General features: G+C 49.1%; 1 protein-coding gene across 1 annotated transcript in view; it reads right to left on the reverse strand.

Annotated features, from left to right (window-relative positions):
- The window catches only part of NUP85 (nucleoporin 85), a 977524-nt gene that overhangs the window by 824356 nt on the left and 136895 nt on the right, over window positions 1-16273 (reverse strand). The gene's annotated exons all lie outside the window — the stretch shown is intronic.

The raw sequence follows: 16273 nt of genomic DNA on the forward strand, positions 1-16273 counted from the left end.
CGAAGTTGTGAAGAGTGCGATACAAGGTAACGCTAGAAACGCATAAGAGAACCAAGTGGAAGGGAAGTCTTCAACAAAGATACATGTAACAGTGTAAGCGCGAAACACACGTGTGTATTGAACTATGAATCGATATGAATGAAAGAGGGCCAGACGCCTGTGGAGAAGGTGCAAGAGGGACGAAAGAAAGGACAGTATAAAAGAGGGTGCATGCGACCACAATGGGGCCAGAAGGCAGTGGGAAAAGGTGCAAGAGGCACGAAAGGAAAGGAAATTATAAAAAAGGGTGCGAGTGATTCGAAAACCAAGAAGCAAGTGCAACGGTGTGCGAAAGCATGAAAGAAGCATGCAAGCGGCACAAACAATATAAAGAAAATATGTCAGTGCCAGTGTGCATGGAAAAGGCAAAGGAACATAAGAAAATGGTGCAGGAAGCACTTGAAGATAAAAAGTGCAAAAGTGAAAGTAACGAATCAAGAGGGGAAAATAGTCAGAGTGGTCGTGCTGAAGAAAAGTAAAAACCGTAGCATTTTTCTAAAGACTCTGATTCTACCCCATAAGAGGATGATATGCAGGATAGATTGTGCATGAGAAAAGGCACATCCTGGCCAACCAACTTTGTGCTTTGAAAGTGGTGAGGCCTTAGCTTGGGGAAGGGAACCCTGAGGGGTCTCTTGAGAAGAACAAGTTACTTACCCCTGGTAACGATTTTCCAATTGAATGTTCCTCCCACGTATTCCTCATCGTATGATAATTAGGGGGCACTGTGTGCCATATCGTCGAGTCGATGTCCCTGGAGGGCCTCCATTCGACTGTCAACGTCATCAGTAGAAGTAGCGCACACAGCGCCCATTGGCGTAGTTCTGTCCCTGCCACCCTGAAGAGGAATTACCATGCGTACCATAGACCGTAGGCTCCAAGAAAGCGCAAAGTGTAAGAACACGTAAATTGTACTGCGAGGTAGGCTGGGAGGGACAATGAGGAATGTGGGAGGAACATCCAATCGAAAAAAAACATTACTCTGACTGGAAGATGAATCCAGCAGTAATGGCTCACAAAAGTGTGTACAGACGACCAAGTTGCCACTGAACTAACATCTTTCACTGGACACCTCTTTGAAGAGCAGCAGAGGTTGTGATGCTCCTTGTGGAATGTGCTCTTAGGCCTTCCGGCAGGTCCTTGCCCACTAGCCTGTAACATTCACTAACAGCCATGATGATCCATCTGGATATGGTTTGTTTTGTAACAGCAAGACCCAATTTGGGGCCATTATAGCCAATGAATAATTGGTCATCTTGGTGAAACTGAGCCATTCTAGATATGTAAAAACTGAGAGCCCTTTTTGGGTCCAGTCTATGTAATCTATCCTCCTCATTTCGCGGATGGGGAGGTGGATAGAACGTTGGTAAAGTGATTTTTTGCGACAAGTGGAGGTCGGAGACTACCTTAGAAAAGAAAGAAGTTTTCACCTTGAGAATAACCTCGTCGTCATGGAAAACTGTATCTGGAGGTTTACTGGAAAAAGCCTGAAACTCGCTTTCCCTGCGGGCTGACATTACTGCAGTAAGCAAAAAAGTTTTGAATGTTAAAAGTCTTAATGGGCATGAGTGTAAAGGCTCAAAAGGAATGCATGTAAACAATCTTTTTTTTAAAACATTTTTGTTTATTTTATGTCAACCAACAAACCACAACCAAACTTGCAGTACATATTACAATATATCCAATTTTATATATCCAATTTCATACATCACAATCTTGTCGTCTGCTTTTCCCCTTCCCTCCCGCCCCCGAGCCTACATCTCATCGTGACCTGCTTCCGCAGTTTGCAAAGGGATTTCCTCTCATGTCCTCCTCCAGATCCTGGTCACTTGACCTGTTTTGCATGGGCCCAAATAGTGTGGCTATTAGGTGTCTCCAGCTTAAGGTTTCTGCTTCCTCCCCCCCCTGTTATTAGCATCTTGCCACACTGCTGTTTCGGCTTCCGCCCATTTCAGGAGGTCTTTCCACCATATTTCAATCCTAGGTCTGTGACACCTCTTCCATCCCATGGCGATCCTACGCTTCGCCAGTATATACGCCAAGTCTTTTAGTTTGCTTACATGTTTAAGTTTACGTGGTCTTGTGAAATCCCCAAGCAGACATGCCCACGCTATCCCGACAGTTATCTTGATCCCCTTTTCCTCCAATCTGTGTGCTATTACTCCCCAAAATTTCTCGCCCAGAACATACAAGTCATCCCAGCATCTTCCTCGCCACATTTGGGGCATGTTTGCTTCCCTACATTGTTAAATGTAGCTATCCTCTGGGGTGTCATATAGGCCCTGTGAGTTATACATAGCTGTATTGGCTGCAGCCTCGCGTTCCTAGACACTTTCTTATGGAATCCTTGGGCCCGCTCCCACATTCCATCACTCATTGGGGCACCCACCTCCTCCTCCTAATCTTGTCGCAATTGTACCACTTCTCTACCCACTTTAGACATAACCAGCTCATATATCCTAGATATCTCATGCCCGCCTTCTGCTATATCATTTCTGTAATTGTATCCGGTTGTCCTTCCAATACTGTTTCTGGCCATTTCTCCTTAATCCGCTGTACCACCCTGTGATATGTAATAGATTGCCCTCTATGCAGCCCTGTTTCTTCCACCAGCTTCCCGAATTCCTTTATCTCCCCTTCTAGCCAAATATCACCTATTGTCGCTATCCCAACCGGTTCCCAGTGTGTCCTAATTATCTTCATTAATTGCACCTCTTTCCCCGCCAGCACAATCAATTGCATTGCGGGGAACATGGGGTCGGATTTTCCATTCGCTGACAAGCCTTGCGCCACATGTTCCACCCCAATGTCATCATCTTTGGGTGCTCTTTCATGTCTGGTTTGGGCAGCCATATGATTTCTTTCAGGAAGTACGGGGTACAATCCTGTCAGAACAACTTTGATTCTGAGGTTGGGTCCTCTGATAGCCATTTTGCCTCATATTGCAGCTGGCTCACCAGGTAATAAATTTCGAAATTTGGCAAGTTTATACCCCCCTTATACGCATTTTGCAGTTTCCAAAGGGCTACCCTGCTCATTGTCCCATGCCAGAGGAACCCCCTACAACATGCTGTGCACCTTGTCAAAGAATCGATTCGATATTAAATATGGTATATTCCCAAAATAATGCAATAATCTGGGTAGGACCACCATTTTCAACAGTGCCCCTCTACCCATCATCGCCAGGGGAGCTTTACCCAAAATGTCATGCTATTTTCGATGCCCTTGACCGCCTTCTCTGTGTTATGCTGGTGCTCTTCCTCTACCGTATGGTAGATGTCTATCCCCAGGTACCTAAACGTATTAACCTCCCACGGTATTTGTAAGACTGGCAGTTTCTCTCGTGGGATGCCGACGTATCTACCCATAGGGAATATGCATGATGTATTGGGGTTCACCGCTATACCTGATAGTGCCGCAAATCGTTCCATCACTTCCAGAACATATTGGAGCTTTTCTTCTGGGTATTGTAAATACAGCAGCATATCGTCAGCATACAAGGAGATCAGGTGCAGTTCTCCCCCTAGGTTTATCCCTATCATGTCATCTCATATTGTTGCCTTAAGTATATCGCCAAGGGCTCCAGCGCTAGTATATACAACATGGGGGACCAGGGGAATCCTTGTCTAGTACCTCTGCTAAATTGTCACCTTTCCGATATCGGTCCCATTTTAACCCTGGCCAATGGCGCGCTGTACAACAATCTAACCCATTTAAGGTACCCAGGTCCTATCCCATAACTGGATAGGGCTGCCGTCAGCCATGGCCATTTAACTGAGTCAAATGCTTTAATTGCATCTAGCGATACAATTGCAATTTCCGATGTTTCCCCTTTTGTGTGTTCTATCACTCGATGTAGTCACCTTAGATTGCTAGTTATATTTCTATGTGGGACGTAACCGGTCTAGTCAGGGTGTATTAGTTTGCCAATAATCCGTTTCATCCTATTTGCCAGTACCGCCGTGAGCATTGTACTATCTTGATTAAGCATCGACAACGGTCTAAATGATCCGCAATCTTTGCCTGGCTTATTGGGCTTGGGGAGTGGTATTATAACCGCCTCTCTCAGGGACTCCGGCAGTCTTCCTATTTCATAAGCCTCATTCAACATGGCCAGAAGCGGGGGGAGCACCTCCTCTCTATATAGTTTATAAAATTCACTAGGGAGACCGTCAGACCCCCGGGTCTTGCAAGTGGGTAGCTGCACCACTACCTCCTCTAGTTCTTCCAGAGTTATCGGGGCATCTAGGTCCGCTTGCTCTTCTGCACTAATTCTCGGCATACCTATGTCTTCCAGTGTTTCCTTTATGACCCTGTGGTCGCTTCCCCCTTCATCCCCATACAATCTTTGATAGTACTTTAGGAATTTGTTATTCAAGCCCTCTTGGGTGTCCACTATCTGGCCATCTTCCTTCTCTATTGCCCCGATTGTTGGTCTAGGGGTCTCACTTTTGTATAACCATGCCAACATCCTACCTGGTTTATTTCCTCCCGCGTGTTGCCTTTCCACATATCTCTTGTAATTTAGGTTACATAATCTCTCCCAGTGTCCCGCACATTCCTGTTGAAGCCTGCTTATGGTTTCAGTATCCTCTTTAGTGTTGGCCTCACTTCATCATTTTCTTTTCTCCAGCTCCCTTTCTGTTTCCTGCAGTGCTGTTAGTATCCCTCCTTGCAATCCTTTAGTTTCAGCTATAGCCACCCACCTCACTACCACTTTAAAGGCTTCCCAGAGCGTACCCGCCGACTCTACACTACCGGTATTAATCTCAAAATAACTGACCATCTCTTCTCTCAAGTCTTCTCTAAACATTACGTCTTTTAACGCTTCAGCTCTTAGGCGCCATGTCGGTATCCTTGCTCTTGGGGGTCTGTATTGCCACATGGTCAACGGCGAGTGATCTGACAAGACCCTCGCCCTGTATTCAATCTGTACTATATCTACCATCATCTCTTGCAAGACGAACAAGTAATCCAACCTGGTATGCAAGTTTTGCGGGGCTGAGTAATGTGAATACTGTCTGTCTTGCTGATGGCGCATCCTCCAAGCGTCCTCAAACCCGAAGTCCTTTAACAATGTCTGCAGTACCCTGGCTGCCGGAGAAGGTTTGTCTATTTTGTTATCAGGTCTATCTACTTTCGGGTTTAGCGTACAGTTAAAGTCACCCCCCCAGATCACCGCCTCCCCAGGTACGTGCTTAATTTGGTATACAAGGTCCTAAAGTATGACACTGTGTCCTGATTCAGGGCATAGGTATTTATGATCCATATTTCTTTATTTTCCACCAACCCTCTCATCGCAACCATCCTCCCATCTGCCTCCACCGTAGACTGTAATAACTGATTGAGACATGCGGTGCCACCCATATGATCACCCCCCTTGCATAAGCCGAATATGTCGCACCAACCTCTGTCCCCTTCCATTTTTTCAGAATGATCTCCAGTTTCTCTTTAGTGAGGTGTGTCTCTTGTATCAGGGCTATATCTATTTTTTGTCTGCGCAGGTACATCATAACCTTATTCCGTTTCAGAAAACTATTGATCCCCCTAACATTCCAAGTTAACACTTTTAGGTCCCCCATTATCCAATACCTTCCCGCCCCTCTTCACATGAATCTGAAGAATTTCCTTGAAGGCCATCACTCATGGCTGTAGGCTCTTTCCCAAACTTTAACACCCCCTCACCCCTCCTTTTCTACAAACTCCCCAACACCCCTTCTCCTCCCCTCACCCTCCCCAGCCCCAACTGGTGCCCAGCTCCATCCCTGGATCTCAGGCCTACCCGCATTTAGTACCTCTTCAGCAATGCCGATATTAGGACCCAGCAGGGGGTTGCCACCCTACTGGCAGCCTAACTATTGGGGTTTAAGAGTGCTTCTCTGCGTCTCCCATTATCTCCCGCACCATGTCGTGCACCTGCTATTATTTTTCTATTTTCCACCAACCCTCTCATCGCGACCATCCTCCCATCTGCCTCCACCGTAGACTGTAATAACTGATTGAGACATAAAGTGCCACCCATATGATCACCCCCCTTGCATAAGCTTCTCTGCGTCTCCCATTATCTCCCGCACCATGTCGTGCACCTGCTACGCTATATTCTTAATCTGTCGCCCCATAGGTTCCACACATTCCTACTCTATCGTATAATCAAGTCCCCAAAGTCACAGCATATACAGCACCTCAATCTCCGAATCAGGCTTCACTCGTCCGTGCCGTCCTTTTTCTGACTTTCCGCTCTTTCCGGACAATTTTGGGTATCCAGCCATTCTGTTGCATCTTCCGGAAGTCTCAAAGAACAGTGCTTTGTTTTTATGGAACACGTTCAGTTTGCTGGATACATCAGCATATATCGTAAGCCCACATCTCGCAATCTCCTCTTCACTGTGCCATAATTCAGACGCCGTCTCTGGACTTGGAGAGTGTAATCAGGGTACGCCGAGATGTTCGCAGCTGCTCTCTTTATGGTGCCCCCTTTGCGGAAATATTCTAATATCTTCTCTCTATCTCGGTAGTTCAGTATCTTGGCAATTATTGGCCTTGGGGGGGGGGTTCCCGGGGGAGGTCTCCTTGTGAGCGCTCTGTGTGCCCTCTTCACCGCAAATCCTTGCGTAAGGGCCCGCCCCCCATTTCCTGCAACAACATGTTTTCAACATAGTCCGTCGAGTTAGGGCCCTCTTCCCCCTCCGGAAGGCCTACTATACGTATATTGTTCCTCCGGGCGCGCCCTTCAGCCGCCTCCGCTCTGTTCTCTAGGTTGCTGACCTGTTTCAGGACATGAATCTCCGAGGCTTGAGATGTTCGAGCTGTCGTGTTTGTGGTCACTTCATTCTCCAGCTCATCTGTGCGTTCTGCTATTTCCCGTACATCCTGTCTTAGTAGATCGACTTCCTCCTGTACTGCGCCCACTTTGAGGTCCAGTGCTGCTTTGAGTTCAGCTGTGGCTGCTTCAAGCTTGCTCTCCCACGCAACCTTTAGGTCCGCAATTGCTTCCAAGATCTGTCGATCATCTCACGTCAGGGTCGCATCCACCTACGGGTTTTTGTCTTTAGGTCATGCCCCCTCCGTCTGTTGTGGGGTTTTGGTGAAGTCCTCCAATGTGGACTGCTTCCCCCTGGCTTAAGGAAGTTTGGATGTCATCCTGGTGCCTATATGCACACAATCTCAAAACTCCTGGGGCGCAGCTAGGCGTTTCTTCCCGACTGTGGCGATGCCTTCGGATATGCTTTCCAAGGGGCTGGGTAACTCCGGGTAATGTCACTGCGGGACAAGCCGCCCGTTGCGGATGGATTGTGTCCTCCCACGTATTGAGCCGCCGCTCTTTCGCTTCTCCGTGTTGTCCCGGCTCTGATCCGGTCCCCCACCTCACATACATATCCTCGGGCCCGTGGGTCCAACGTGGTTCTGTTGCAGGTCGAGACCCAGCCTGCCGCGCGGGAGTGTGATGCAGTTGCCAGCGTGCAGTGGTGTGCACTTACGTCTTGTCCTGGGGTGTTTTCCATCCAAGTAGGATCTGATAGTGCGCACCCTTTCCCTCTTTCAGCCTCCTGGTGTTATTCGATCATGTGGTATCTGCCGTGCGCAGGCTCAATGCCGTGTCTGTGCGCTGTTATGCTCCTCAAGCTGCTATCCAGTCTCTCCGAGCTGCAGCAGCTTCAAGATTGCAGGACACCCTTGTTGGGATCCTTTTTGCCTTACCGCAGTGTGTCCCAAGTCCCCCTTTTACTGCGAGCTTGCTCTCCAGAGTAATTTTTTTGTCCCATGTCTTTACATCCTGATGCTGGAAGTGCAGTGCCTCCTTCCCTGCTGCTCTATCAATTGCAGCCTTACTCAGGGCCCAGGCTGTGCTCGGTTGCGTTTGGGCACTGCAGCAGTCCAAGCAGGCAGTCCCCCGACCCTGTTCGTATGAGGGCCCTCCCAGTTTGTCAGCAGCGCACACCACGTTTTCGGGCCACTGTACGCCTCTTAATTGTAGTCCTTAGATCATGCTTAGCCTTTCCCAGTGAATGTTCGGGCTCCACACCTCGACTTCGTTGTCAGTTTTGCGTCTTCTGGCTCTCACCGTACCCTTTCATCCTTGATCGCAGCTCCATTCATATGTATCCAATATAGCTTCCCATGGATACTTCCTGTAATCTTCCGTTCTGGCCGCGAGCGGGGTTCCCCTGCCTCGGCTGCTGGCGCGGCCCGTGTGTCAGTTTCGCTGGCAGTAACCTGCATGAGCGGCACGCGGCTCCCAGGTACACTTCAATGGTAGTAACTGCCTCGATTGCGGTGGGCCTCCCACAAGCCTCGCCACGCTCTAGGAGGGGGTTGGGGGGGTCCACTTCAGCACAGTGCCCACCTCGCTGCCAGGGCTCGGATCGCACCGCGGTCTTTTGTTTATTGGTGAATTCCTAATCAGTGCCTTTCTGCACTCGTAAGCCCCCGTAGTGCACCCATCTCGTTGCTAGAGCCGTCCTGCTCTGTCCTTTCTATGGCGCTCTGCCTTTCCTTTGTTGTGCCGCAGGGGCCATTTTGTTCTCGGCTCCTCGGACTGCTCACGCTTTTCTTCTCCTTATTTTGCAGCCTTTTCGTTTAGCGGATTCTCATGGGAGTAATGTCATCTTATTCCTTATGTTTTCCCATGCAGTTCACTTGTTTTCCTTCACGTTTTGCCTGACTGCATCTTCGGTACATGACAGGATGATGTAGGATCGATGGGAGACTCACAAAGTCACGCCCTACTCCATGGCTCCTTGGCCACGCCCCCCCCTGCATGTAAACAATCTTAACACCAGATTGAGATCCCATACAGGGACATTGAATGGAACTGGTGAAAATACATTAGTAAGGCCTTTTAAGAATTGAACAATCAGAGAGATCTTAAAATATTAATCCTCCTCTGAAGAGCGCTTGAAAATAGTGCTGCCAGATAACCTTTAATTGTTCCAATCTGGAGGTAAATGTTCTCCAGGGCCCATTCCCAAATGCTAACGGCTAGTCTGCACAGTAGAGGGGATCTGGTTCCCCCCTGCTTGTTGACTTAGTACATACTGGTTGAGTGGTCTGTCTAAATGAGGACAACCTTGCCCCCAATGACTGGAAGGAAAGCTGAGTGCTAGCCAGATGGCCTACAGTTCCAGCCAGTTGATTGATGAGACTCCGGCTCCTGCCGGGTCCAGACTCCATGGATGCAATGGCTGTCCAGAGTGACCCCCCCCCTACCTCAGCCTTCGAGAGAGCAGTCCGTAGTGATGGTGACCAGCGGGGACGGCTGCCGGAAGGGCTTGCCCGTCCGCAGGTTTCAGTCTCTGGACCAACATGTGAGGTCCAAATGGAGAGAATGAGGAATGCTGACCAGCTCCGCTTGTGAGCCCCGCTCCCGATTCCATGAGGCTGCGAAGTGCAGCTGTAGTCTCCGCATCCTGAGTCTTGTGTGGGGGCGGGCCGGCAGGACCACCGCCATGAGTCCCAATAAGTGTTGGTACCACCAGGCCGATGTCACTTCTAGGGTGAGGAAGTGAGCCGTGGCCCTCTTGATGGCTGTGATCTTGTAATCCGACGGGAAAACTCTCTCGGAGCATGTGTCCCAGATGAGGCCCAGGAAAGTCAGTCTCTGCGTAGGTTGCAGCTGAGACTTGAGGTTGAGCAAAAATCCCAGGTCGTGGAGTGTGCTCATAAGAGCGGAGGAAGTGTGATGCACCGCCTCCGGTGATGTCGCACTGACGAAGCAGTCGTCGAGGTACGGGTATATGTGGTGGCTCTGGGCCCTGCGGAGGACCACCACTGCATTCATGAATCTGGTAAACTCCATGGGAGCCGAGTTGAGGCCGCAGGGTAGCACCTTGTACTGGAAGTGGCAGCCCATGATCCTGAACCGTAGAAAGGAGCGATGCGGCTGCCAAAACGGGACGTGAAGATAAGTGTCCTTCAGATCCAGGGAGCACATCCAGTCCCCCTTGCACAAAGTCTCTGAAATGAGTGCTGGCATAAACATCTTGAATATTTGAAGAGGGAGCGAGAGGTTGAGGGTGGAAAGGTCCAACACAACTCTCAGGCCAGCCTGGTTCTTCTGTATGGCGAAAATCCTGGAATAGAAACCCAAACCTCGCTGGGAGGCTGGGACTTCTTCCACTACTTGGCTCTCGATGAGCGACCGAATCTCCGCCAACAGAGTTGCTGTCCCATCTGTGGGAGTGGAGGGGAGAGGGGAGGAGAGGAAGGGATCGGTAGGCTGTACACCGTGGCTACTGCCGTCACGCTCACCTGGTCTCCACGGGGGCGTAGCACGTGGCTGAAGGATGTTGTCTGCACTGGCGTTGCGCTGTTTACAGGATGGTGATTGCCCGCGTCTTCCCTTTGTTCGCACCACAAGAGGCGCTTGCCTGCAATGCCGAAACAAGATTTTAGTCAACTGAGTGGAGCCGGATTGAATCCACCTCCCTCCGATACCCTTCACTTCCACTGGCTCACCTTGAGTTTTTAAGAGATGGGCTCTCCGTCCTGCAATCTCTAGCAGGGATGTGGTGTGCACAGACTTTCCCTAGATCAAGTTACTTCACTGATCCTGTTGGGGGTGCTGAATTGGAAGAGCCGGAGTAAGCATGTAAATCTCTATACCAATAGGTGCTTGGAATAGATGCTAAAAGTCTTTGTCGCCCAAGTTTTAATTAGTGTTTTGTCTTTCTTTCAGGCGCGGCTCGAGCAGTTTAGGATGAAGGATTGACTCTCCTTACAATGTTGAGCAGGTTTCTTGCAGGTGAGTATAGCGCAATGTGAGGCTTGCTGCATATTTGAATGTCTTTTCTTTTCTGTGCGCGGCTAACCTGCTGTGACTTTTCTTGTCTGCAGGTGCGGCGCGGCTCCAGGAAGAAGATGGAAGGACCGCTCGGTGAAGTTCCTGGAGGATGCGATCCCGGGTGAGTGTTTAATGCCCAAGTACCTCTTTCTCTGCTTCTTCTCTGTAGGTGCGGCGGTCCGGGAATAAGCTGAAGGCGAGGCTGGAATGATACTCTGCAGGTAAGGTCCTCGATGCTTCATTAACTCCTGTTCTCCTCTTTCCTTTCTACATGTACCGATGGAATGAAGACTCTGGACGGGCATGGCCGGAGTTCAAAAGCTGAGCAGACACGGTGAGCGTTACGCTGCAGGAGTGCGGAATAACGCGAAGCGTGTTCTGTTTGTAGGGTGCGGTTTAAATAGCCTTGCAAGTAGTTCCAGGCAAGTAGTCCCTAGCCGTACCCTGCACAGAAGGGCTCAGCCTCACTAAACTGAGGATATGATCCCACGAAGTTCAATACATACTATGAGCCGGACCAGGAGATTCTAGGGCACTCCCTTGGGGCTTGATGAGCCCTAAAGGGTGCCATTACCGGGGATGGGCTCACCAGTTTCCAGGTTTGGGAGCACACACCAAGACAACTGCAGAGAGGATCCATGGGTCTGCAAAATACTGATGCCAGAACTGCACGTGAAGGGCAAGACTGCCCCCCACCGAAGACACGTGGTCCCAAAGGGGCGCGTCATGCCTTCTTTCCCTCGGAGGCTGTTGCAGACGAGGGAGACTGGAAGAAGCCCTTACTTCACCCCTCGCCCCTAACACCCTTTTGAGGTTTGCGCCAGTGTGGACTTGGCGAACGGTCAGGCTGCCTGGACATCCGCTCTTGGAAGCCACGGAACCCTCTAAAAGTCCACCCCTTGTCGGAGCGTTGATGTGACTAGATGTAGCGACTAGATGTAGCGACTAGATGTACGCCTTGGGCGTGGCCTTCGTAAGGATAAAGACTTTGCAGTTTACAAACTGTTTTTCTTTTTATCTAGCTCCTCGTCTGTGGTGGAGTGAAAGAGATTGGCGCCCTCGAACGGAAGGTCCAATATGTCTTCCTGGACGTCCGGATTGAATTTAGTAGCCCAAAACCAGGCCATCCTCTCAGGTCTGTGGCGATGCATATGGCCCGGCAAGAGGTGTCTATGTGGGCCACGGTGGACTCCATGAGGTCTTGCTCCACCATTTTAGCCTCTACCAGTCCCGCCTTGAAACGTGATTGGCTCTGCACCGGAAGTTCTGGAAGGAAGTCGGCTATTTCCCGCCAAAGCCTCTGGTTAATGGCTGCCAGCATGGCATCTGTGTTGGCCTGCCGAAGATGCAGTAAAGCGTTGGAATAAAGCTTCTTCCTGTACGCCTCCAAGATCTTCTCCTCCTTGCCTAGCAGCGCCGAGGACGACTGAGACTTTGAGTAGAGTGAAGCTGCAGCAATCACCGAAGAGAGTGGTTGAGGGTGGGCTGACAGCAAGATTGTATCCACCTCAATTTGCCTGTACTTGGCATTCAGGCGTCGATTGACCCGCTGGACCGAGTGGAGGTTGAACCACCACTTTTTAGCCAAGGCCACAACGTCCTTTTGTATCGGGATCCCTGTCCTAGCCGAGGTGCATAGAGTGAGGACCTTGGCGAGCACCCCTGCCTCTGGTTGTTCGACTTCGGGCTGAGGAAGGCCCAGGTACTCAGCCAGACCTGCAAGTCGTTCATGGAAGGCCTTGGCCGATGGTGTGTCGGGATATTCTTCCTTGTCTGTGTCCACCTAGGCGTCCGGCTGGTGCAGCGCGGGAGGAGGCGTGCTGGGCGCTGAGGGCTGGGGTGTGGGGTGTGGAGACGAGAGCCAGAGGCTGCAGCGGAGACTGGTACTGAACCGCCTGAATTGGGGGAGGCAGGGAAGCCTGAAACGAAGGAGCCGGCGCAGGCAGTGGTGGCTGTACAGGGACCTGCGGCGCTGGAGCCATAGGAGGAATGATTATGGGTGCGGGCGGCGGGGCCAGAGGGAGCATGTCCCTGATAGCATACCCGAGGATGGCCTCATCTGAGATCTCATTCGGGTGAGGAACTTTTCAAAGAACCTGTCCTCACCGGCCAGTGGTTTGGCATCTGATATTGACAGAATTACAGGCGGCTGCTGGGGCCGGTGTATATTCGGTCTAGTCCCCAAAGACCCCCTGCCCAGGTGAGGAATACGTGGGAGGAACATTCAATCGCAAAATCGTTACATGGGGTAACTCAAGAGGCCCCTCAGAGTTCCCTTCCCCAAGCTAAGGCCACACCACTTTCAAATGCCATGGTCTGCATCAATATAGTCCCAATTCTCACAATTGGTAGTGTAGCTATTCAGGCAGCCGATTTTGGGGATGGATAGGTTAGTATTAAAGCACAAATAGGCACAGGCGCACACAATAAAATATACCAGACTGGTTACTGTAAGAAAACATCTACCATGCACTTAGAAACGGCAATCACATAGGTTTACATGAAAACAGTAAAGGGTTAACAATGATCCATCCTAATTCGATAAATCTAATTTAAAGGACAAACCCATTAGAGGGAAGTACTAGACCTATATGGATTTGATTGAATGGAGGAAAAATGTTTAAGCAATTGGCAAACCGGCCCAGAGAGGCACAATTTATGAAATCGATAAATAGGTATACTACTTGTCCCAAAAGCCCACCCAACAAAACCCAACAAAAATTATTAACCACAATTAGATACAATATCATTATAATATGCACTGTTTAAAGAGTGAAAAGAAGTGATTTCATATTTTCAACAATATATAAAATCAATAACACCTTAAAAAAAAAACATTGCTTGGGACCATCAAGGATACCAAGCAGTACCAGACAATACATGTCAGTCCAGTTAAGCACCTGTCTGGGCCACTGTTTTGGAGTTTACAATGTTTCTAAAAGTTCTCCCATAGAGATCAACAGGAAAAACCCTGCAGTTTTGGTTGAAGATTAGTTAGGAATTTCTTCTTGCCAACAGGGTTAGCAGAAGGGGCCTCCAGCAGGCTGGTCGAAGGGACCCCCAACCAAAGTTCCACTTCCAGGAGGTCTAGGAAGACTGGCTGACCAGTGACCCAAGGCTCACGATTGCATAAGTGGGTCGTGGAGGCTTGTGGGAGAAATCTCTGCACAATGAAGCCAGGGAACCCTGGAGGGGGTGTACAAAAACACATATTTGGAAACAGAGGATCCAGTGATCAGTATATGTGCATAGGCACATTTTGGTGTCAGGTTTAGGTCTGGCTGGCAGCAATTGGTGCCTCTCGTATGGAAGATTTGAACCCATGGTGCAGCAAGGACCATGGTGAGGCAGTCTCAATGAGGAAGACCCCTGTGATGACGATCCATGAAGTCAAAAGCACAGCAGCATGACTCCGGAGAACCCAGCAGGCTGGACAGGTCAGTGGATGCCAAGAGTCAGAATATGAGAAAACAGTTGGAGGGTACGCAAGATGTCCTTTAAGAAGCTGAGGCTGAGTAGCAGGTATCGACTGAAATCCAGGCAAGCACAGCAAAGATGACACCCACCTTAAGGCATGTCGGAGCAGCAAACATCAAGGCAGCAGGTCAACCTAAGAACCTGACCAAGGACACCAGGGAAACTCAGGAGGAAAAAATTGACTTGTAGGCTAACACAGAACAGTCACAGCACTGCAGCAACGGTTGTGGGCAGCTCAAGATGAACCAAGAAAGAGCTGGAGTAAAGTAACAGCGAACCACCACTCTTCGGGCAACAGACTACCCCCTCCTTGAGGCCCAATTTCCAAGAGGTTTTCATGACGAGGCAACAATGCAGTGACCCAGGAACGGTCCCAGCACAGATCAGCCTGACCAGACTGCAAGGCGGACCTTAAGAAGGATTAGGAACCACACAGGAAGGACATCCAGCAGTCAATGACAAAGCTACCGAGGGCCCGGAAGTATGGCCAAACCAGGTCCGATAAAACAGCAACCTATCTCTGTGGCAAACCCTGCAAAAATGTAGCTAAGAATCAACTGATCTGATGAATGCCAGGGTCTCATATAGATGCACATTCACTCAGGGCCTGTCCTAGCACAGCCCTCCAAATCATACACCAGGTAAAAACAGACAGTTTGCGGCAGCCAGTCAAAAAACACAAAATACACACTTAAGTCAACCGAGACAGGATGTGTACTGGGGTAGAACATCAGCCCAGTCCAGTCTAAATCACAATAGAGGGTGCAGGGCTGGGCTGTAGGTGAGCCCCATGTTAGCACAACAGCTGTGTAAGGCTTACCCTGTGGTCCCCGCAAAGGGATGGCCCAAAACAAAAAAGGGCCGGAGTGCACATTAGTACTCCAATAGCTACCAATACATATATCCAATAACCCTTTTTCCTCCCTCTTTTTCGCCCTTATACCTCTTCCGCTTCCCTCCTCCTTCCCTTCCTCACCCCTTCCCTATTCCCCCACTAATTGCTCTACCTACTGTTATATTGGTTCGATTCATGATTGTTTATTGCTTCTACTGTTATAAAGTTCTATGTATTCCGTTATAATGTTAAGCGCTTTGGATGAAAGTGCCATTTAAACAAATAAATACAAAAACAAATACCATACTAGTACATTGGGCTAGTAATGCAGTAAATCTGGCAGCATCCCTGGTGAAGCCAAACAAATTATAGCCGTCACCAACCTACTCCAGGGCACAAGCGTAGGAAGGCAGAATCACACGTGGACCAAAGTGGGATGCTTATGAAGCATCCCTTTCTTAGTAGGCATTTGGGCTATCATAGGACAGCACATCAAAAAGGTTGAAGTTGCAAGAGAATGCAGTAGATGTCCCCAAAACTAAAATAAAAGAGCCAAGAAAGAAAAGCAAGTTTTGAGATCCCATGAAATGGGACAACAGACACCCAAAAAATGGAATTCCGCTCTAATCACTTGGTAACCTTCAACCGTTTTACCCTATAGCTGGCTGTTGTCTTTTTCCAATCGTTCTTTATGGCCAACCATTGCCACTATCTAAACCTATTCTAAACTATCTGAAACCAGCACTTTTCTACCACCTTACTCCCCGCTTTTCCTGAAAATGTAGCCTCAACTGCTCTGCCAGCTGCCTCTGAGATAGTCAGGAATAATTTAAGGGTGAACTCTGCCTACCACTAACCTCCTGAGTCAACACCAGAGGACATTTGGACAAGCTCCTTAACAATGTGCAGGAACCTACTACTGCGAACATTCCATTACAGGCAGCCAAGCAGTAATGTGCATTTTTCATTTGAATAAATGTGAAAATATACTAGATGCAGCTTATTATGTTCCAGAGCAAAAAAGTAAAAGTGCAAATAAAATTACCAAAAGTATAAATATGGGTAAACAGAGATGGAAATGTCAACAAGAAAATATAAAAAACAGGGACCTTAACAGAGCCCTTGTGGTGGAGTCAAAGCAG

Source organism: Ambystoma mexicanum, chromosome 3q (assembly GCF_040938575.1).
Source record: "Ambystoma mexicanum isolate Mex_15411 chromosome 3q, UKY_AmexF1_1, whole genome shotgun sequence".
Classification (NCBI taxonomy): Eukaryota; Metazoa; Chordata; class Amphibia; order Caudata; family Ambystomatidae; genus Ambystoma; species Ambystoma mexicanum.